This window comes from Lipotes vexillifer, unplaced genomic scaffold, assembly GCF_000442215.2.
Source record: "Lipotes vexillifer unplaced genomic scaffold, Lipotes_vexillifer_v1.1 scaffold575, whole genome shotgun sequence".
In the NCBI taxonomy this organism is placed as follows: Eukaryota; Metazoa; Chordata; class Mammalia; order Artiodactyla; family Lipotidae; genus Lipotes; species Lipotes vexillifer.
In genome coordinates, this window is record NW_006780198.1 from 4,009,059 (window position 1) to 4,033,001 (window position 23,943).

General features: G+C 50.7%; 1 protein-coding gene and 1 non-coding gene across 2 annotated transcripts in view; one reads left to right on the top strand and one right to left on the bottom strand.

The window, feature by feature from the left end:
- CTNNBIP1 (catenin beta interacting protein 1) overlaps window positions 1–22,856 on the bottom strand; it is a 52,283-nt gene extending 29,427 nt beyond the window's left edge. Inside the window, exon 1 of the mRNA XM_007453321.1 lies at window positions 22,628–22,856. The gene's annotated coding sequence lies outside the window, so the exon portion shown is untranslated. The remainder of the gene's footprint in view (window positions 1–22,627) is intronic.
- Window positions 7,184–7,256, top strand: TRNAG-UCC (transfer RNA glycine (anticodon UCC)). The gene has a single exon. It is a non-coding gene; the product is annotated as a tRNA-Gly (tRNA).
- Window positions 22,857–23,943: the final 1,087 nt, after the last annotated feature.

Sequence of the window (23,943 nt, forward strand, 5' to 3'; positions counted from 1 at the left end):
GGGGGCGGGGGCGGAGTCTCGTCTGCCCGTGGCAGCCCGGCCACCCCTCCGCTGCGGCGTGTGGGCCTCGGAGCACTTGGTTTAAAGGTGGACTCCTGGCTCTCAGCCCTGCGGTGAGGACAGATGTCTTTGGATAATTGAGAAACCTATTCTAGGAGACCAAGGGGAGCTCTGCAACCCATCTGTCTTCAGCAATCTCTGCTACTCACTCACCCAAGAGGCTGAGGAAAATGTGCTTTCCAGAGGAAGTGAGATTTAGAAGCCTCCCCTACAGGGAGATGCTGCTCTGACCCTGGGTCTCTGGTCTGCAGAGCCCTTTGACCAGTGATGGCCCTGGGATGGAAGAGCAGTCACCCGCCACTGCCACCCCCCCACCCTCAGCCTACCCTACGGGAAAGACATTTACAACGATTAATTGCTCTTTTATTCCTCTAGACATCAAAGCACTGAAATACCAAGGATCCCTGGGGAAACTTCTACCCAAGTCCCCACATTCCTTCAAAAAGAGATGAAAAGAGACAACCTTCTCCCACTTCTGAGGGGCTTTAATTTTCCAACTATCACAACAGACAATTAGCCTCCTACTGTCTACAGGGCTCGGACTGTCCAAGAAGCAGAGAGGAACCTTGGCTTCATGACTTGAAGGAGAGGGCGCCTATGGGATGTGGTGGCTCCTGATGGGACCATCTGGGGACTCACACCAGCTGTTCCATTTGCCACCCAATGATCAGGTCAATGTTCCCAATATACAAAGGAGGAAACCGAGGACCAAAGCTCCCGGGGCCCCAGAGCCGGTGGAGACAGTGAGCACGCTCCCGGAGCTGGTCTCTGTTTCCCGTTCTACTCTGTCGATGGTCAGCTGTGCAACCTGAGGTCAGTCATTGCCCTCTGAGCCCTCCAGTTTGCCATTGGTCAGAAGGAAATCAGGACCTCTACCGTGTCCTCCCTCGGAGGACGCAAGGAGGTGAGGGCTGGCTTCACGAGCATGAGGCCTGGGCACCAGCACAGGTCCGAGCACTCATAAGGGCCCTACTCTTGGTTTAATGCTCTCCTGTTGCCGTCTTACAATTCTGAATAACTTTTTTAACAAGGGGTCCTGCATCGGGTGCCACAAACTATCTAGCCAGTCCAGAATGAGGGAAAGGATGTCAAGCACTCTAAACTGCCAAGGGGCCTGTAACCTTAAGTACGCATGACGTGGGCTCAGGAAAGATTTACTAAAATAAAACCTCTCTAGGTGAACACAGCCCTGTGTCAGGCTCAGGGAGCAGGAGATACAAAGGTGGGGCTGTGACAATAAGCCTGCCTTCCAGGAGCTTCCAGAATGGCTGAGGAAACCACACTGCACAAGGCAAATGGAAAACAACACAAATAATATGTAACAATGAGCCAGAAAGACAGGTCAGCTTGAAAACACAAACACCTCCAAGACTGCCAACTGCATGTAACGTGCCAGGCCCAGCACCTCCCCCTGACCAGCTTAGAGGTGAGAGGAAAAAACCCAGGGCCTCGACCCAGTGTAGTTAAGTGGCAGAGTAAGGGGATGTGCAAAGCCCTGTGACAACACAGAGGAAGGGGAGGGACCAGCTCCTAGCAGAAGACCCTGAAACTGGGTCTTGAAGGATGACTAGTAGTAGTTTGCTGGTAGAGAAGATGGGGAAGGGCGTTGCAGGCAGAGGGAACAGACATTCTTTGAACAAACAATTACTGAGCATATGCCAGGCCCTGTGCTGGGCATTGAGGATACACAGGCGAGCATGCTTGTGATAATGACTCCCAGTGAGCAGGGTAGACAAGCATGAATCAAGTCACACCCTGGTAAACAGAGCCTCAGATGGTGATAAATGATGGGGGTCAGGGGTCGGGGGTGGTAAGTGCAAGGTGCTCTAGGACACGCAGCTGGGAATCTGACCTCGCCCTGGGGGCAGGCACCCTTGGAGGTGACTTCTGAGCTGTTACCCAGGTCAGGAGGAGCTGTGTTGGAACACACACACACACACACACACACACACACACACACACACACGTGTAAAGGTCCTCAAACAGGAAGAGGCTGGGCCTTTGGGAAAACTGGAGGAAGAAGGTGTGGCTGAGGCCAGGGAGGCAGGTGAGGGGCTCAAGGTACTGGACCACATGGGTCTCGGGTGGGTGAGGAGAGGTTCAAGCGGGAGAGTCGGGTAAAGCCTGAGACCCCTGTGGCTGTGGCGTGAGGGCTGAGGCGCGAGGAGAGATGGGGAGAAGCTGGAGGGGAGGTCCCTGCTGGGCCAGGTGAGGGCCGGGCTTGGGCTACGGGGTGACGGAGAAGGGACGGTGAGGGTGGGAGGGCTTGGGACACTTCGGCAGGTGGAACTGCGGGACAGGAGCAGTGTCGGAGCCTGGACTGCACTGCGGCTGCGGGAGGGGGTGTGGGTGTGATGTGCCAGCTGCCGGTCTGCTGGTGACGGCCCTGAGGACAGGCCAACAGCTGGGGCTGGGCTCCCAGGGCCACGGAGAAGCCCCTGGGTGGAAACAGAGCAGGCTCGTCCTTCAGATGAAGTCGGTACCACTGTGCACATCCACAAATCGTTCTGGAGATGTAGTCAGAACGTGGTGACTGACCAGATCCGGGAAACGTCTGGGGCTCTTCTAGGAGACGCTGCGCTAGATGGGGTGGGGGGCTGGGGGGGCACTTGGGGAAGAAGGAACGACATGGGTGACAGCAAAGAACTGACATCCTGGCATGTCACGTACCAGCCGTGTGGCCTTGGGGAACGCATTCATCCATGCAATCAACAGACGTTCTGAGCACTTACTGGGACTGGGATACAGCAGTGCAAAAACAGGCAAAAGTCCCTATGTACATTCTAGGGAGAAGGGAGAACAGACAAAATGAAATAAACAAGAAGTAATCAGTATAGATTAGAATAACCTAGTAAGGAGGAAGGAGATAGGTACTCTGATAAAAAACCGAGCTGGCTGAGAGGAAAAGGAGGTGTCAGTGGTCAGGTGAACAGGTGAGCCAGGGGAAGCCCGGGGGAGCTGGACTGGGGCCCTGGGCACAGTGGGAGGGACACCAGCGAGGGGAGGAGGGGGAGGGGAGCGGATCAAAGGAAGGATAAGGGTGGGGGTGGTGAGGAACACAACCTTCTTCCATGTTCCACGTGCTGCCCGGAATGCTTGGTTTCTCAACCTCAGCACTAGTGACATTCTGGACTGGATACTTCTCTGCTGCGGTGACTGTGCCACCCATGGGAGGTTATTTAGCAGCATCCCTGGGCTCTACCAGCCAAAAGCACCTCCCCCTTGGTTGTGACAACCAAGCATGTCTCCAGACTTTGCCACATGCTCCCTGTGGGGTAAAATCCCCCCGAGGTGAGAACACTGCTTTAAAGAAACAGCTGACATATATTCTGGCTTGCTGTTGGCCGGGCGCTGTTCTGAACCCTCCACGTATATGAATGATTCAGTCTTTGCAACAAGCATCCCTATAAGGTTTTACAAATGAGGGCACTAGTCTATGCTCACCCAGCTAGCCCGTCCTAGTCCGTTCTGGGGCAGGATTCGAACCCAGAACGTCCAGGCTCCCCCCCATGCTACACTGCTCTCCAGTAAACAAGTAAGTGGACAGAAACGCACTCAGCAGAGGGAGGCAGCCCTGAGCCTCATCTGCAGCCCGGGCTGCGAGTCCCACTTGGGGTGGCACCTCAGGTCCCCCAGCGACATCAAAGCTGGGGCACCAGAGAAGACTTCCACAAGCTCCGCTCTCAGTAATTAAACTGCAACCTCCCGGACTCTAAGGCCTCGTGAGCAACAACCTTAATAAATTCCACATTTCGGCCTCCTCCACCCAGAGCCAGGCTCGGCGTTCTTGAACCGCACTCCACCAGCAGGAGCAAAACAGGTGTAATGACAGCTCTGCTGCTCAGGCAGTTTGCAGGACGCAGCACCATTCTTAGGTGATGAGCTTGGGATAAGGAATTTGTCCTGAGGTCACCAACCCAAATTCCAGCCTGCCCCAAAGCTCCTTCCTGCTCTGTGAAGCCAGGTGAAGTTGCAGAACAACAGTGATAATTACTGTGGTTGCTAGAGCATTCCTAAGGGCCAGGCACAATGTCAGGCCTGTTCAGCACATGGGGTCCTCATGACAAGCCTGCAAGGCAGGAATTATTCCCATTTTATAGATGAGACAACCAAGGCTCAGAGAAGGTAAGTAACCTGCTCAAGGCCATGGAACTAACAGGTGACAAGCCTGGATTTGAAAATCCATGCTTTCTCTCCATCCTATCAGCCCCGTCCAGTTCAGAAGCTGATGGAAACATTAGCCATTTTATTTTATTTTATTTTATTTTTTTGGCCACACCCCATGGCATGTGGGATCTTAGTTTCCCAACCAGGGATCGAACCTGTGCCCCCTGCACTGGAAGCACGGAGTCCTAACCACTGGACCGCCAGGGAAGTCCCATTAGCCATTTGAACTGAAATTGAAATGAAAACCCACTTTACAGGGAAAAGGCAAGCCAGAACCCAAAATAACTGCTATTCAGAACATGAAATAAGGCAGTATAAGAACTAAATACAGGGAATGGTTCTTGATGGAATCCAGGGAGGGAAGAGGTGAGGGAGTCATAGGCTGCTATTGGGCAACTGGAGAAAATTTAATAGGGAGTATTTATTAGATATTAGTATTGTATCAATGTTATATGTGTTGAATGTGATGAATATATTGTGGTTATGTTGGAAAATATCCTGGTTCTTGAGAGATACAGGCTGAGTATTTAAGGGTGAAATGTCTCAATGCTTGCAACTTACTCTGAAATGGTTCTGGAAAAACAGTGTGTGTATGAGTGTGTGTGTATATGTATGCATGTGTGTGAGTATGTGTATATGTGCAAGCATGTATATGTGAGTGTGTATGTCAGTGTGTATGTGTGTTGTATGTATATGTGTTTATGTGTATATATGTGTGTGTTTGTATTAGTGTGCATGTGTATGTGTGTGAGCATGTATGTGTATATGCATGTTCTTGTGTATGTGTGTGTATGTGTGTGTTGCTGCATGTGTGTATGTGTGTGTATGTGTATGTGCCTGTGTTAGTGTGTGTGTATGTTTGTGTGTATGTGTATATATGTGTATGTGTATATGTGTATGTTTGTGTGTACGTGTGTATGTGTATATGTGTTTGTGTTAGTATGTGTATGTGCGTATGTGTTTATGTGTGTGTATATGTGTGTGAGCGTGTATGTGTATATGCATGTTTGTGTTAGTGTGTATGTGTATATGAGTGTGCTTTTGTGTGTGAGTGTGTTTATGTGTATGTGTGTGTGTGTGTATATGCATTTGTTAGTGTGTACGTGTGTGTTTATGTGTATGTGTGTGAGCGTGTATGTGTATATGCATGTGTGTGTGTGTGTGTATGCGGAAATGTGTGTGTGAGTGTGAGTATGAACAGAGACAGTGCGTGAGCAAAATACGGCAAAGGTTAATACGGGTGAATCCAGGTAAAGGGCACAGGTGTGTTCACTGCACTATTCCAAGTTTTCTGTAGATCTGAAATCAAAATTAAAGGTCAGGAAAACATTAAAAAGCCCCTGGGAAGCGGGGTCGCAGTAGGAGAGGCTGCAGTTGCTCTGGAGGCTCCAGGGCGGCCCACATCCACAGGGGAGCAGCTGGGAAGCCCAGACACCAACAGGCCCTCCTCCCCGGCCGCAGGTGTGCTGCACAGGAGATTCTGGAACTCTCAACACCCACCCTCCCAACACCTCCTACCTCAGAGCTGCCACCTGCCCCTTCACAGCAACAGGGCACTTTCTCTTCCAGGTGTGAGCCACTCTGATGAAGGCCCTTCGGTGAACTTCTCAAAGCATTAAAATCGAACCCACATGACATCATTCAAAACAGCCCAACATCCAGAGCGCAGCCACCCTGCCTGGCTGCCCAGACAACAGGGGGAAAGGCATCAACACAGAAAACCACAGTCAGCCTGGGAAGGGGGCTTCGGGGTGCACCTTCCTTTCCGTGGCCTGACTCCCCTCGGAGAGAGCCTGCCAGCCACTCTTGCACATGGAGCGTCACACAAACCAGAGGACACGGGGGCAGGCACAAACCTGCACGCTAGACAGGAAGGGGCTCCCTCCACTGCACCCTCGGGCAGGGGTGGGCATGCAGCCCCTGGCCATCCACCACGGTCCCTGCTTGGCGCTGGTTCTCAGATGAGGGCACTTGGCAATGTCTGGAGAAAGGAGGATTTTTGATTGTCACAACTGGGAGGATGCTCCTGGAAGGAACCACCTACAGTACACAGGACGCGTCCCGTCCCCCCAGCCCCACGCCCATAGCACCGAGGATGAGAAGCCCTGCCGGGTGGCCACCTTCGTTACCACTTGCACCAGGCTCATTCAGCATCTCCGGCCTTCACATCTGCTGTACCCTCAGCCTAGAATGTTCCTCCCTATTTACTGTTCACTGTTCGATCGTTACCTTTTTGAAGCCTGTGTTTGCACACTCACCCAAATTTCCTCTACTCAAAGCACTGCACAAGCACTGCACCTGGGTGTCTGTGCCTCTATTTCCACCTCCAAACTGGAAGCTCTCTGAAGGCAGGCCACAGGGTGGTTTAAGTCCTTCGTGGGCCCAGGCAGCCTCATTCTCACAGACATATTAAAATGGACCCAGGGACCTCCCTGGCGGTCCAGTGGTTAAGACTCCGCGCTGCCAATGCAGGGGGCCTGGGTGCGGTCCCTGGTCAGGGAACTAGATCCCGTGTGACGCAACTAAAGATCCTGCATGTCGCAACTAAGACCCGGTGCAGCCAAATAAATAAATAAATAAATAATAAAATGGACCCATATCTCTCATTAAATAGAATTCTCATATAACTCCTATGAGTAGAGGGAGCAGATACTTTTTCTTTTCAGGTCTCCAGTATTTTTGTTGACGCTCGAAAAGCTTGAAGACCATAGGCTCTGTGCTGAGGAATCTGGTGGGTTCCTGCTGCTGTCAGTCACATCTGGAGTCCCATGCACAGTTAAGTGAATGAACAGATTTCAGATTCACCTGGGAACCACGAAGGAAGCCCCCAGCCTCAGAATGTCCTCACCTCAGAGAACCTAAGACATCAAGGAACTGAAGGAGCCTGCATGTACAGACTATAAATGTTGATGTAACTGGATTGGTAAAAGGCGTCTGTTTAAAACTTCTGGGGACTTCCCTGGTGGTCCAGTGGTTAAGACTCTGCGCTTCCACTGCAGGGGGCCCGGGTTCGATCCCGGGTCAGGGAACTAAGATCCCGCAGCCGGCGTGGCCAATAATAATAATAATAATAAAAACAAAAACTTCTGGTTAAAAAAAAATTTATCCTGTGATTTTGGCCTGATTGGTAGAAAAGGTTATCCAGAGCTCACTGTCTCTTCAAGTCCTTTTTACAGCTAAGCAAGAGTACCTGGCAGGCCTGCTCTGACAGCCTCTGCGGTTCAGACAGCACAGTGCAAACAGGAAGGGAACGCAGAGCCGGGGGAAGTTTCCTCGGCTGCACTGGGACACTCGGATCCCGGGCGAAGTCCTTAAGCTCTGTAGTTCTGACCGAGGGACGTGCAGGTGGTGGTTTTATCCCTGCACAGTAGGAGGACAAGGACAGAAGGAAAGAAAGGCATCTTCTGACCTAATTTAAAAAGAGATTCTTTTTTCCTTCCCAGAGAACAGCTGGAGCCCTGGAACCTGGCCAAGCCGGAGCCTGAGACCTGAAATCAGGAACCAGTGCGCCTACAAAATCCGGCTCCGGATTTTCCTCTGATTCAGTCTGACCTTTGGCCCCTTGCAGGTTCCAAAGGGGTGGGTAATGCAGACTCCAGAGCCCTTGTCTATTTATGAGTGGATGTAAGGGCAGGCACTCCCAGCGCTTGAGAGGGTGCAAGGGCACCGCCTCCCACTCCTGGGCAGGCTCTCTCAAGCTGGATGACCTTCACCGCGGGCTGAGCGGCACCTGGCAGTGTCAAAAGCTCACCTGTGCAGGCTGGTGGCAGAAGGACACCTTTTCTCTCCTGTGACCTAAATCAACATCTGAGATGCCCCCAGCATACTGACAACCCACCACCACCACCCCCGCAAAGGGAAAACTCAACCTGCATTGCTGGTCAGCCTTCTTAGGGATCGGGCTGAAGTCAAATTTACGCCGGAAGGACCAGTTCCAAGCCTAATAATCACAGGGAAGGAGCCTGGCCAGGTTTCACAGACCTTGGGTCACCTCCAGAGAAAGAGGCCAGAATGGAAATTTTAACCCACGGAAGCTCCATCAACCCCACTGCCCACAGCTATGCCAACTCTTGCAGGGTCACCATTTAAAACGTTAATTAAATTGGGAAATTTAAAAGTTGTTGCTTTTTGGTGGCGGGGCTGTTTTTTTTTTTAAAGAGGAAGGGGAAAAACTGACACAGTGCTGTTTATTTATCAGGAGCTACATAAGGTCCCTTCACTCAGAGCCAGATGGGCTCATTCACACCAGCCTCCTGCCGAAGGGGACAAGCCTTGTTCTCAGGGGCAGGCCCAGAAAAGGCGGCCCAGGTCTTCCAATGCCTGCCAGCAGGTGGGCTGCTCAAGGACCACCGCCCTCTCCAGCTCTGCCCCCACTCTCCCTCCATCCCTTCCCTCCGTTGAAGTCTCCTATAATTGGTTCAAATAAATAAGTTTCCCGGACCAGGCTCACTGTATCCCCTCAGAATGGGGCCAGAAAGGCCTGCAGCTTCCTGTTGCGAGAATTAGGTCCTGAAACCAATTGGGCTGCTCGCAGGGCGAGGGCTCAGTCTCCCTGGGGTGGCCTCCAGAGCCAGCCCCCTCCTCACTGCCCAGCTCTGGGGATGGCTGTCCTCAGGACCCAGCTGAGAGGCCCCAGGCCTGGCCTCCTGGGTGAAACTTCTCATAAACTCTTAAGAACATAAGTTTTAGGATTACTGCCTCCTCTTTCCTATAGGCTTTCAGCATACAGGTATGTGCTAATTTGCATTAAAATAAAGCTATGTTTGTTTACCTCGAACACATATCCATACTATTGCAATACACTGCAAGCATTCATTACACCCTCACGTCACATAAGCCACACTGTTTGTTTGGCTTACTGCTTCTGCTCCGTGACACAGGCCGTGACCTTCCGTCTCCTTTCCCTCCAGCCACCTCAGAACAACAAATAATCCAAGGAAGAAGGAAACCTCCCCCTAAGAGGCTGCTGAACACTCAGCTTCCTTCCTCCCTAAATGTTTAACGAGCTAATAATCAAAATAAAAAAGATTTTAAACAGAGGCAACTTCAGAATCTACATGTGTTCGTTCCATTAACTTGCTGGGGTAGTAGCATGAAGATGAGAACTTCTGATGGGTCACAAAACTCATCCAGTCAGTGACGCTGGAGGCTGGAGGGGGAGGGAGGGATGATCGGGGAAAATGCACAGGCTCTGAGGAGACGGGAAAACACAGCGCCCCAAACAGCGCCCCAACCAGCAGGAATCCACCCACAGTCACCTGCTCAGGGCCAGGGCCACTGTGGAAGAGCTCAGGAGAGCGGACAGAAATGGATGGGAGGCCTTAGGGGCCTGTGTGAAAGCTCTAAGAAAGAAACTACCCCCAATCCCAATGGGCTGCACGCAAACACCCAGACCAGTGTGGGGAGGCAAACTTTTCCCTTCTTCCCTTATTAGACCAGGTCTTTGGCTGGTCTAATAATTAAATTGACAGGAGACATTAACAAGAGAAAAACAAATTTAATTTCGTACATATGGGAGCCCCGAAGATATGTGGCTTGAAGAAGTGACCAGAGCAGGCATCTTTTATATCTTTTAGACAAAGAAACGATAAATTTGTGAAGAATTGACAAGACAAAGAAGCTTGGGCTTGGGGTAGTAAATTAGTGAGGAAGTAACAAGGTTTGTTTATACAGCCTTCTCAGCCTTGAATCCCCTGTCTCTGGTGATAAGGATACCTTCTACCCCCTGGTACAGGGAAGGTACCTTTCACACGGGAGATTTATTTCCTGCTTTCAGGGGGATAAAGGAGGGTCAGAGGGCCCTTCTTGCACTGGCAGTTTCTCAGGAAACTATAATTCAAAATAATCAGTATGCCAAAGTGGTATATTTGGGGATGGCATATTCTGCTCCCCACCCGCTCAGCACGCCCAGATAATCCAGTTCAGAAGCCAAAGCCCCATCATCCATTTGTAATGACATCCTCCACCCCCAAAGCCACGAAACCATTAGTCACCAAGTCACAGAGAGGGAGAAGCTCCCAGCGAAACTGGCCTGCGAGCGCTCCCCTGGCAAAGAGACTCCTGCTTTTACAGGCCAGCTATTCACCTCAGACTGTCAAATTTCATAAAATGAAACCCAGGACCTTTCACAAGCCCACATCCACAAAACGCAAGCAAAACCTGACCTCTTGCAAAAACTCTCAGCTGAGAGGAAAAAGCTTATACGGAGGTTCAGGACAGAGAGAGGTTAGTTACACTACACATTAGTTTGATGGTATTCCTGAGGATTAAGACTTTAAGTCTCAGAGAACTAAACTTCCTTGCAAATTTACCTGGAGCACATGACACAATGTTAGAACAAAACAAAAACAGAAAATATAGGCACCAATGCACACTGGTTCTTACCTGCTTCTAGAAAAGTCATGTAAGTCTGCCAGAAAGATACTCAGTCATAAGACTTCCAAGTCCCAAATAGAATAACTCACCCAAAAAAGAAGTTCCAGGACTTCCCTGGTGGCAGAGTGGTTAAGAATCCTCCTGCCAATGCAGGGGACACGGGTTTGATCCGGTCCGGAAAATCCCACATACTGCGGAGCAACTAAGCCCACGCGCCACAACTACCGAGCCTGCACTCTAGAGCCCACGAGCCACAACTACTGAAGCCTGGGCGCCTAGAGCCCATGCTCCGCAGCAAGAGAAGCCACTGCAATGAGAAGCCTGCAACAAAGAGTAGCCCCCGCTCACCACAACTAGAGAAAACTCGTGCACAGCAACAAAGACCCAATGCAGCCAAAAAAAAAAAAAGAATTTTTTTTAACAAGTTGCTGAGCATTTAAATTTTCTGTCTTTTATTATTGTTTTTGAATATTTTTTAAAGTTTATTTTATTTTATTTATTTATTTTTGGCTGTGCTGGGTCTTTGTTGCTGCGCATGGGCTTTCTCCAGTTGTGGTGAGTGGGGACTACTCTTCGTTGTGGTGCGCGGGCTTCTCATTCTGGTGACTTCTCTTGTTGTGGAGCACAGGCTTCAGTAGTTGTGGCATGCAGGCTCAGTAGTTGTGGTGCACGGGCTTAGTTGCTCCACGGCATGTGGGATCTTCCTGGACCAGGGCTCGAACCCACGTCCCCTGCATTGGCAGGCAGATTCTTAACCACTGCACCACCAAGGAAGCCAAATTTTTTTTTTTTTTTTTTTTTTGGGGGCTGCAGGAGCTCAGTTCCCCGACCAGGGATTGAACCTGGGCCACAGCAGTGAAAGTGCCAAATCTTTTTTTTTTATTTTAATTTATTTGGCTGCTCCAGGTCTTAGTCGTGGCACGTGGGATCTTTAGTTGCGGTATGCATGCAGGATCTTAGTTCTCTGACCAGGAATCGAACTCAGGCTCCCTGCACTGGAAGCATGGAGTCTTAGCCACTGAACCGCCAGGGAAGACCCGAAAGTGCCGAATCTTAACCACTAGAGCACCAGGGAACTCCCTCTCTTTCATTGCTATTAAGAAGCAGTATTTTCCTACATGTATCTTTTTTTTTTTTTTTTTTTTTTGCGGTACGCGGCCTCTCACTGTTGTGGCCTCTCCCGTTGCAGAGCACAGGCTCCGGACGCACAGGCTCAGTGGCCATGGCTCATGGGCCTAGTCGCTCCGTGGCATGTGGGATCTTCCCAGACCGGGGCACAAACCCGTGTCCCCTACATCAGCAGGTGGACTCTCAACCACTGCGCCTCCAGGGAAACCCCTACATGTATCTTTATGCTTTTGTCTGTCTATAGGATAAATCCCTACAGTCTTAGTTGCTACAGCAAAGGGTGCATGTGTTTAAATGTTTAATATTTTGCCAAGTTGCCCTCCATGGACATGGTGACCTTTTATGTGCCCACCAAAATTGTGCAAGAACACCTGTTTTCCCCCATACCTTGGCAGAAGTTGATTTGTTGCTAATCTGATAGGTGGGAAGTGGTATATCATTATAGTTTTAATTTGCATTTCCTGATGAGGAAATAGAGCATCATTTCAGATCATTAACAGCAATCTATTATGTTGTTTGCCCATTTCTTTCTTGGGTTGGCAGTCTTCTTGTTGATCTACAAGTGTTCTTTATATATTAAGGCAGTTTGTCCTATGGCTGTGATATTTGTTACACGTATTTCCCCAATTTGTCATTGTTCTTTCAATTATATTGTTTTATCCATGTAGTTTTGATTTTTATGTAATCAGATTTTTTTTTTTTTTTTTTGCGGTATGCGGGCCTCTCACTGTTGTGGCCTCTCCCGTTGCGGAGCACAGGCTCCAGACGCGCAGGCTCAGCGGCCATGGCTCACGGGCTCAGCCGCTCCATGGCATGTGGGATCTTCTTGGATCGGGGCGCGAACCCGTGTCCCCTGCATCGGCAGGCGGACTCTCAACCACTGCGCCACCAGGGAAGCCCTGTAATCAGATTTTAACATCTTTTATTTTATAACTTACAGATTTCATTTCGTATTATTTCCTTCTCCCACTGTTTTCTTTTAATATACTTACTATTTTGTACTTTTAAAACTTTGCTCCATAACTGAGTGATCCACAAACCCAGCCTCACCAGAAGCGGGGCAGGTTGGCATTGTGTGCCTCCAGTGGGACATGGACAACGTCAGCTACAATCATTTCTCACCAAAATGTTTACCCTTACTCCAATTCTAAGGAAAACCAGACTAATAGTCAATGGTCCTGGACTTTAAAACATGTTAATGTCGTGATAGACAAAGAAAAGCTAGTGAACACGCTAGGCTAAGGCAGAGGAAAGAGCTTGGGAACCTAGTGAAGTTGAGATCTTCAGTTGGATCCCAGATTAAAAACTGGTGCAGGCCAAAGTGAGGGGCGTGGTTGGGAAAGTTGGATGTGGCCTGTACCTCAGAGAACACTGCTGGGTCAACAGTAAATTCCTTGGGGCTGAAAATAGTATTGGGATAATGTCGGAGCATGGCCTTAGGAGATGCAAAGTATCTGATACCTGCAACTTGCTTTTTTTTTTTTTTAGTAAGGGCAGCTCTTCAGCTTTCTTTTTTTTTTTTAGTAAATTTATTTTTGGCTGCATTGGGTCTTTGTTGCTACGCACGGGCTTTCTCTAGTTGCGGCGAGCAGGGGCTACTCTTCGTTGGGGTGCGCGGGCTTCTCATTGCGGTGGCTTCTCTTGTTGCAGAGCACGGGCTATAGGAGCACGGGCTTCAGTAGTTGTGGCACACGGGCTCAGTAGTTGTGGCTGGCGGCTCTAGAGCGCAGGCTCAGTAGTTGTGGCACATGGGCTTAGTTGCTCCATGGCATGTGGGATTTTCCCGGACCAGGGCTCAAACCTGTGTCCCCTGCATTGGCAGGCGGATTCTTAACCACTGCACCACCAGGGAAGCCCATAACTTGCTTTCAAATCGCTCAGTATAAGTATAACCAATCAAAAGAATGCCAGGGAGCCATGAAAAGGAGTGGGGTAGCTGTAAATGACCTCAGACATTAACATAATGGCTCTGTGCCTCAGTTTGCTCATCTGCAAACTGTGGACAATAACAGTCCTTAGTTCACAGGTTTGTTGTGAGGAATAAACGCATTAACATAAGCAAAGCACTTTTAACAATACCCAGCACAGGGGAAGTGAAGCGGTATTAGCCAAATGATGATGACGATGATGATGGTGGAACAGAATGAGTTCCAGTACTTACCGTGAAGTGAAAAAAGTAAGGTGTACAACAGTGTGTATTACAGTGTGGAAAAAAAATAGTGCATGTCGAGCACGTGTGCAGTCAGCGCGTACCTGATGCACTTGTACGTGCATAGGAGGTCTCTGGTTAAGATGCACAAGACATCCACTAACAGGCGTCTTTTTCGAGGCGTCTCTTTCAGGGAGGGAGGGAGACTTAGTTTTCACCAATTAGCCTTTTGAGTTCTGTACTATGTATATATATATACCTACTCCAAAAAATCCCAACGGTATATTTTTTAAAGGACGTGGAATGGGGTCAGGAGAGGAGAATAAAAGACCTTCCTCCACTTTGGTGGCTGGTTGCCCAGCCAGCCAGTCCGGTGCCGTGGCTGATGTTGAGCATCCAAGCTCTGCCACCATCGCTCACAGGCCTGTGAGAGCTCTTCTCTTCCTCGGAGACGGGAGGTGAGGGTGGACAGCCAGCACCCGGAGCAGACGTAAAGTGATGGCTCTCAGGTGGCAGCAGCAGCTTCCCTGGGGTAGGGATGAAGGACTCTGCCCCTGTGCTGGCTGACTCTGCCCCACCACGTCCCACCGTAAGCTCCGGAAGGCTGTTCTGTGCAGGAAAGTAGGGCCAGGGCCCTGGAGAGACACCCGTCAGCCAGCTTACCAGCCTGTAGGCCCCACCGTGCTCCCCCTAAAAATCACCAGCACCCCATCTTCCTGCAACTCCAGCGATCGGCTGTGGAGCACATGGTGGGAAACGGCGCTCACAGAGGTCTGAGATCACAGCTTAGTGGACCTGACCTTGGCGGTTTCTCTATCACCTCTGCTCCTTCCTTAGTAAGTAAGACTGCATCATTCAGGGGCTCAGAACTACCCCCTTACCATTTAAAATCTGCAGATCATCTCGGCAGCACCCACAGCCTCGTGTGTTTAAACTGTCTTCCTCCACCCCCCGCTCCCCCCAGCCCCGCCGCATGAGAAACCTAAAATTATAAATGGAAAATCACCGAAATGCTCTCTACCTGGAGAGAATGGAAGAAGCCTAGAGGGTCCGAAACACATTTTAGTTCATATTCCTGCAGCAGGAGGACATACTGTGAGGACAAGGGTCAGGCTGGATCGGTCTGTCGGAAGGCAGGGCTGCCTGGGGCAGGGGGTGGGGAGGCCTTGGTCTGGGCAGGGAGGTCAAGGCTAACCCATCTCTTTGGAAACTGGGCCCCTGGTTTGCCAAGTGATTTAGCTGGAAGAACAAGGGTGGGGCCCACACTGTGAAAGGTGTCTGAAACCAAAAGGGACCCTGACCCCCGAAGGAAGCCCCACTTGCGGAAGCCAGAACTGCAGAACGACAAGGCGGTAACTTCATCTGTTTTGGAGTTGTTATTCAGTTCAGGGACACGGACCACAGGATTCCAGCAGCAGGAAACATGTGGGTTGGATACTCAGGAGATACTCAGGCTGAAAAAGCCTTAATTGGAGCTGGTCTCCAAAAGCCTCCCACCCAGCTCTCCACGTGGGAGAGAAGATGGAAGTGGGTCACATTCTCCCAGCTGAACCGGCATCACTGTGGGCTCCGACCACACATGAACAAGTCCAGGGGCACTGAGTGACCTGGTCTCCTCGCCAGGCCAGTCTTTTCCTCCTGATCAGATGCTGGATGGTTCTGAGGCCCTCCAGACTGAAGGGCACTTGGTCAGCACCGGGAAGGCAGTGACACTGCAGGGGCTGGTGAAAGTAACATTGCCCGGGAGCGGAGCCCTGTCCTGGCACCTTCCTCTCACTCTGGATGTGGACAGGCGCCTCTGCCAGCCCTGTGCCCTCTCCACCCCAGCTCTGGCCTGAGGGCGAGTGGAAGAACACTGGGTGCTTTTGCAGAAACTGCTGGGCCTCCCTGACCGCGCTCTTTGGAGGGATCCTGAGGCCTGTGGCTGGACAGACCTGGGGAAGAAAGAACCCTCCCCAACCCCACTCTGGATAAACTGACCCCAAGTGGGGCTCACAGACACAGGTGTCCCTGGCATCATGCCGAGAGCACCGATGCAGCCAGCCCCACAGCCTGCCTGCCTCCGTATGCCTGCTTTCCAAAGTTGGCCAAGGGAGACCTGTCAGGCAGGCAGGGAATTCTGGAGAGACAAGCACTGATAGTCTTCTCATAAGAAAGGCACTGGATTGATGGCATAACTTCAGAAAGCTGTGGGGACTTCGCTGGTGGCGCAGTGGCTAAGAATCCGCCAGCCAATGCAGGGGACACGGGTTTGAGCCCTGGTCTGGGAAGATCCCACATGCCGCAGAGCAACTAAGCCCGTGCGCCACAACTACGGAGCCCATGTGCCACAACTACTGAAGCCCGCACGCATAGAGCCCATGCTCCGCAACAAGAGAAGCCACAGAAACGAGAAGCCCACGCACCACAACAAAGAGTAACCCCCGCTCGCCGCAACTAGAGAAAGCCTGCGTGCAACAACGAAGACCCAACGGAGCCATAAATAAATAAATAAATAAATAAATAAAATTTATTTGAAACAAAAACTGTGGAAAGAGCTCAATGCCATGATCGTTCTTCCCTGACTTGAACTCGGGTAACAAAGGGTTAATAAGCCTTTAAGTGGAAACGTAGTTCTTACTAACTGGGACTGCCAAGGTGCTAACTTTCTACAGATGCCCACACACTAGCACAGCTTTTGTTAAGTGTGACACACAAGGGCTCTAATCTACTAACTCTTCCCCTGCTCTTCTGGGAAGCCAAACCCAACCCTCCACCGTAATGTCCGTCCAGGGCAGGTGCCCATGCGGCTGATGTGGACACATCTGGAAATTATATCCTGACTCTCCTCCTGAGAGTTCAAAACACTCACCAACATGTTCTTGCTTTAGTCACACGACTCCCAAGTAGATAATGAGCCTCTTGGCCCTAGACTCTAAGTTTTGTATGATAAGAACCAATCCTAGCCCGCTCACCACAGTATTCCCAGGGCCTCTACCACGGGGCCCAGATCCTAATAAAAGTTCAGTAAATATTTATTACTTGAATCAGTGAGTTATTAGGAGGAAGGAGGAAAGGAAGGATGAATGGAAGATAGTCATCACCTCTTGCTAGCTCTGTGTTCTTGGTTTATATTACAAAGACATCATGGCCGGGATTAGAAACCAAGCCCTATAACCCCCTTCTCTGCCCTGCCATCAACGGTCCTCGAACCTGTTACGATGCACGGTTTACATGCCTGCTTCCAGAAGCTTCTACAGAACAACACGAACATGAAAAATGGAGAAACTTTCATGACCTTCAATCCTTAAGAAACTTCGGAAGGAGGAAAACGGTGTCTGTTCCAGCTATGCCCCCCACAGAAGGACACCTTTCCCTCTGGGGGCTGTTGTCTTCCCCCTTTAACAAGGCTCTGCGGAGGATCAGGACATAATAGGTCTTTAATGACAGAGTATAACAGCAGTTGGGGCTCAGTGCCCTTTCATAAAAGAAGTTCAAAGCACTTTGGCCCAAACATCACAATGCCCCTGGGAGCTATTAAGGCACAAGGATCATTATCCCCATTTACAATTGAGGAAAGTAAGGCAAAGGGAGGTTACTTAGTTTGCCCAAGGTCAGATGAGACAGGGAAAAGGCATAGGATTCAAACTCTTTGCAGCAGCCAGTGCACTAACTCTGGCCACCCTCACAATGTCATCCACGGTGGGCTTAAGAGAGATGTCTTTTCTTCTCTGTTGTTTCTGCTGAAAGGCAGCATCTAATATGGTGTCCAGAACTCACACACAGGAGTCCCACCGACTGGGTCTGAATCCTGACTTTGTTCCCAACTATCTTCACTTCAAACAGCTTATTGTACTTAACCTTTCCAGGCCTCAGCTTCTGAATATGCAAAATGGTAATAATGCTACTTATCTCAGAAACTACAGTGAAGACTAAATGAGAAAAAGTACAGAAAATGTCATCATTCATTTTCTCATTTTCTAAATGGGTACGTATCACCCTCATAATGAAAAAAAACAAAAACAAAAAAAAGAACAACAGTAACAAGAGAAAAAGGTTGCACCCACTCCGGGTTTAGTTTTTACAAGGAGACAGGCGACACGTGACTAACAAGCATTTCCGATTCGGCCACTGAAATACGCCACAACCCTGAGAGTGACTTGCAGCACAAAAGTCCTATTTGATTCCTACCAACTCTCACTGGCCTCTCAAGGTTAGCAGAGCAGGTTGGCATCACGGACACTGACAGACAAGGGGATGCCTGAGTGAGGATTTGAAAGGCTGGCCAACTGCCCTCAGTCTGAAGAGGCCAACTTTGGATTCCTGGTGAGTTGAACTCCTGGGTTTGAAACTCCATTTCTGCTGAGCTTCCCAACTCCACTCAGCCCAGACTAAAGACAGCCAATGATTTCTAGGTACCACCATACTTGGATTAAGTGCTGTGCAGGAGTGTAGATCGAGTAATGATACAGGAAGTGTTGAGAGGTGACAGTGTGGCCTGGTGGTACTCAGCAGGGGACTGGAAGAGAAATGGGGATGGAGTCGGGGGGGAGGAAAGCTGACCAGTCAATCTTGGTACACTTCCAACAAAGACACTGTGACAGGGAATTCCCCAGCGGTCCAGCGGTTAGGACTCTCGTGCTCTCACTGCCGAGGGCCTGGTTCAATCCCTGGCCAGGGAACTAAGATCCTGCAAGCCGAGCGGTGCAGCCAAAAAAACAAAACAAAACAAAACACTGTGAAGACACTGTGACATACAAGTATGTGGGGGTCCTTGATGCACACAGGAACAGCAGCAAAACTCCAAGGTTACACCAGAGTCACTACCATGACAAGAAGCTTTTCCTTAGGCAGAGAACAGGACAAGCCACTGTACAGGACAAGATGCTAAGAGCTGGCGATGCTCATTCATTCAACTCAAGAAACATTGACCGATTACCTACATACTCAGGGGAGAAAGGTGGCTTGATGGAATCTGCAGGACACACGGACACACACACCTGGAACTTCCTTAAGTTAGCATACGGATCCCACATCTCCTGGGTACCTAGGTCAGAGACATGAGAAACCTGAGGGGAATAAATGCAACACTGATAGCCTCCAAAAGCCTTCCCAGGACAAGGAGAGCCTGCTCACTGCTCTTCCAAGCATCCAGGTCTTTCTCCTAGGATGGACCCCCAGGAAAGGTTCCTGTGCAGTGACCTCCCACTGTTCAGAATTGAAGAGTAAAATCCAAACTCCTCACTGTGGCCACAGACCCAACTCCTGCCACCTCCTCACTCAGTACACTCCAGCCGCCATAGGCTTCTTGCTTCTACTGTCCTCTCTGCCCATCCGCTGGGTCTCCATTCAAAGTTACCTCCTCAGAGCTCGCTAAAATTATGACCCAGGCACTCTCCATCTCATTGCCCTGTTTTATTCTCCGTGCATCTCTTTTCACCATCCTACATTATTTTGTTCACTTGTGTACTTGTTTACCGTCTGTCTCTCCCACTAGAATGTAAACTTCATTAGATCACGCAACTTGGTGATCTTGTTCTTGGCTATATCCCCAGCATCTACAACAGTGCCTGGCACACAGTAGGTGTTCAATAAGCCATTCAATTTAAGAAATATTTATTGCGTGCCTACAAAGTCTAACTGTAGACCAAAAAAAAAAAAAAGACAAAATCTCTGCCCTAAAAGAGCTTAAATTCTGATGGGAGATAAAAATCAGATAAATAAATAATGGTGGAATAACAGCTACCACTTCAACCAAGCCATAGCAAGGTGCTCAGTGCTGTTCTAAGCATCTAATAGGTATTACTTAATTTAAGCCTCCCAACAACTCCATTCTGCCCTAATAAATTCTGATGGGAGATAAAAATCAGATAAATAAATAATGGTGGAATAACAGCTACCACTTCAACCAAGCCATAGCAAGGTGCTCAGTGCTGTTCTAAGCATCTAATAGGTATTACTTAATTTAAGCCTCCCAACAACTCCATGAAGGAAGTATTAATATTTTATAGATGGGGAAACTGAGGCACAGAGAGGTTAAATTACTTGCTGAAGGTCACGAAGCTCATGATGGCAGAACCAAGACCCAAACCCAGACAGTCTTGGTACGAAGTTCATGCTCTGATTAAGAGCTATGCTTCCTATCTGCCGAGTGTCGAGTAACTACTTGGTCAGCACCCTCAGCAGCTATTCCTTGTAGGCAGAGCTGGAGAGAGAGCAGACCCATCAAGGCAGGGCTGTGAGCTCAGTGACATGGAGTCTGCTGGGTTGACCCCCGTGGTGCACTCTGGTTGAGGAGGAATCTAATGAAAAGACATGGACAGGGTCAGGATTCCTGGGCTCTAGTTTTAGGTGCTGTGAGACACCCAGGCAAGTCAACCCGTACTTGATGAGTGTACTTTTGGGGCAGGATCTAGATGCTGTGAGGGATGGAAAAGCTGAATCCAATAGAGACCCTGGCCTCAGAAAGCTTAGGGTCATGCAAGTGCATACGAAGCTGAGAGGTAGAAAGTGACGGATGCCATTAGCAAATGTACAAACAGATATGGGATTTCAAAAGAGTTACTCACTCTCTAGGGACAACAGGTGCCCAACCGTAAGAGGGGCCCGGCCCCACGGTCCTTTAACTCGGATGTGTTCTGACAGCCCAGACTTGGAGCAACGTAGAGATCAAGTTTTATTCTGGTTAATGGTTCAAGTTCATGGCCACTGAGCTGCTCTCCCACCCACCATGAGATCAGTCCCAATATCTTTGGGCAACATCTTACAGCAGAGGCAGGGCAATAACGCTCTCATTTAAATAATGCAGCCGGATGTGGGAATGAAGCCCAGTGTCTTCTGCCCTCCTCCACCTCGAACTGATTTTTAAGCCTACAAACCCTCTTCCCTCAAGGAGGGGGTGGGTGACGTTTCTGTGAGCACCTTGTTAGAATGTGGAGACTGCTCCTTATTCACCCTGTTCACATCAGTATCTCTAGAGTTTAGCACAGTACCTGGCCCACAGCAGGTGCTGAGAAAGGTTTGCTGAGCTAAACCTGAGCTTGGTCAGGTCTAGAAATTCTCTGCCAGAAGTATAACTCGAAGTCGGTGTTCCCTGAAGTTTTGCTTTAAAGCTCTGAGCCTCTCTCAAGGGGGAGCAGACTGGTTTTACCTATTCACTTCTGCTACCCCTACTCTGGTCCAAGCCACCATCATCACTTGCCCGGAAGTGGCAACAGTCTGTCTCCCAATTAGTATCCCTGCTCCTTACAATCCAGTCTCAATAGAGCAGCCAGAATGATCTCTGAAAACAAATCAGATCTTATCATCTCTTTACTTAAAATCCACCTGTGGTTTCTAACTGCACTTGGAATAATATCCAAACTGGCTCTTCCCACCTTCACAGCACTTACCATGACTAAAATTATTTTGTCCACTTACTTGTTTAATCCCTCCTCTTCAGAAGGTCAGCTACAGGAGGGCAGGGGCTGTGTCTCTCTTCACCACTGTAGCCCCCGGTGCTTGGAATGCTGCCTGACACATACACAAGGACCACTCACTCCACCAGGAAACCATGAATGACACACTGGCATTTAACAGCCAGCACCTTTATTTATAATTCAAAGTCCTGCTTTAAATCAAAGGAAACTTGGTCTCTCTGGACACTTTAATGGCCCAAGAGATCAGTATCACTTAGAGTCTAAAGCCAGGAACTAGAGCCCAGTAGTTGTAGCAGGGAGCTAAGAGCCAAGATACTTGGGAGCAGAACCTCAGGACAAACTCTGACTTGCCTCCAGGTCCCTTGCCCACACACCCTGTGCCTCAATTTACCCAGCCAGTCGGCCAGGCACACTTCCCTAAGTAGTGTGAGTGACAGGAGACAAAGTAATTAACAGCTATAGTGTACTTAGATTCTCAGATAGGAGGTGCTGCCAGCCTCACATCTCATTATTCATAAAACTCTTCATCTGCGGCCAACACAGGCCTCCTGGGCCTTCCCAGGGGCTAACCTGACAGCAGGTACTGTTCAGACAAGTTCAGCACACACAAGAGAGGCAGGCATGCGGGGCCTAACAGAGGTTGGGTATCAGACCTAAGTGTCTCGGTTACCAGGTTCAAGAAAAAGGAAAGTGGTCAGGGTGGGGATGATGGAAAGGAGGCGAGAAGTGCAGTCTGGGGCTCTGAGTGGTTAATCTTGCAGGTTCACATACACACGCCTGCCATACAGGTGAGACGTATGCCTACAATGTGCACCGTCTAGGAAGACTCACTAGGAGAGGTGGGATGGGGACAAGACAGTTCAACCAGACTAGAGAGAGGAACCGTGGCCCAGGGACCAGACCTTGGCAGCATTTAGTTTGGGAAAATATGGGAGTGCTCTATACAGAGGGTCAGGATGCTGAGAGCAGGGCGCAGGTGAGGGAAGAGACAAGAGGGCACGGGACCTGGAGTGCCGACAGACGGTGACAACCCCGCCAACGCGGTGGGGTGAGCAACAGAGTGGATGGCTCGGACACCTGTGGAGGCGACCCCCGGGGTAAGGGGGGTTGAGGACCGCTGGATGGTGGTCTACCGCGGGGGCGGCGAGTGGCAGGAGCAGCGGGGGCCAGGTGGGGCAGAAGGTCCGGCCCAGACCAGGGCGCCGTGCCGGGGGTCCGGCCGGTGGGTCCGAGCGGGGTCGGGGGCGCCCTCCACGGCCCCTCCCCGAGAGACAAAGGGCCGGCGGCTCCCCCGAGCCCCGGCGCGGTGCGGGCCCAGGCGCTGAGGGCGAGGGCCGGCCTCGGCGCTTACCTGGGCCGCCCGACCCGGCCGGGCGGGCGGGGGCTGCGGGTCCGAGAGCGGCGCGCGGCGGCCTGTTCCGGGGCGCGCACAGCCCGAGCAGCCGCGGCGGCAGCAGCAGCAAAAGCAGCAGCAGCAGCAACGGGAGCAGCCGCCTCAGCCTCCGCCTCCCGTTCAGTGAGTCACCGCGGCGGGGAGGGAGGGAGGCGCCAGGCCGCCGGGGGAGGGACCGGCGGAGGGGGCGGCATCTGGCTCCGCTCGGGCGGCGGAGGCGCGGCCACGGCAACGCCCCGCGGGGCCGGGCGCTGGGGGCGTGACCTGATGATGTGGTGGGCGTGGCCAGGAACACCCTGTGGTTCTCATTGGTTGAATCGGCCAGAGGGCGGGGATTCCAGTTGAGTGGGGGGGCTGAGGAGTGCTCGGGCACACTCATTGGGCCCCTCGGAAGGGGGCGGGACCAGTGACCCCGGGGCGGAGCCACGAGATGGGCAGGTGGAAGCCGGTCGCGGGTAGTGGCCGAGCGGCTCTCAGAGCAAAGGGGTGGAGCGGGTCGGGGGTTGGCAGGGGAGGAGGGGCGGGGGCTCGGATGAGGAGGCGGCCTGAGGGCGGAGCCCGGGCTAAGGATGGACCCGGCGTTGCGGTAAAGCAGCTCTGCCTGTCCCTGTCCCTAGCTGCTCCAGAAGCACAGTGGTCCCGTAAAAATAATGGCCTCTCCCACGCACGGGTCTGTGTTTAAAAATGGGAGCAGCCAGATGGGGCGGAATCCTTGGTGAGACCGATTTACCCAGGACCCCTGAAAAATCTGAAATGGACGAGGTTGCAAAACATTTAGAGGCGTGGTCTTCCTGAGTCTTGGAGCTGGGAGTATTGCTACCTTTGAAGCAGTTAGGCCGACTCTTGAACTGGGGGCCTGTCTAACCTGGATCCACCGAGCCCAGAGAGCCCAGGGATGGTCCTCTGTGGGTTAAACTTAGAATACCGTTTGTATTGGTAGTGAGTGTATTTTTCTGGGGAGAAGGGTACTCTTGATTAAAACGTTTCTATAGAAAGTCTGACTATGTCTGCTAATCTGGCTCTGTCTGGAGAGAGTATAGAGAGAAACAGCCCCTTTTAGGCAAAATGAGAATTGCTCTGAACACCCACCTTCCCTTTTAAAGGGACGCGTGTCTTCAAGTGTGGTCTCACTTTCAACATTTAACTTAACAATTGCATGGGGTGACACTAACCTAGAGGCCTTACTGCCCCGCTTTCCCCAGCCTTTTCACTCCTTTTCTGTCCCATCCTCTTCCACTCCCCTCACTTTTCTTTCCCTTCCCTATGCAAGGATA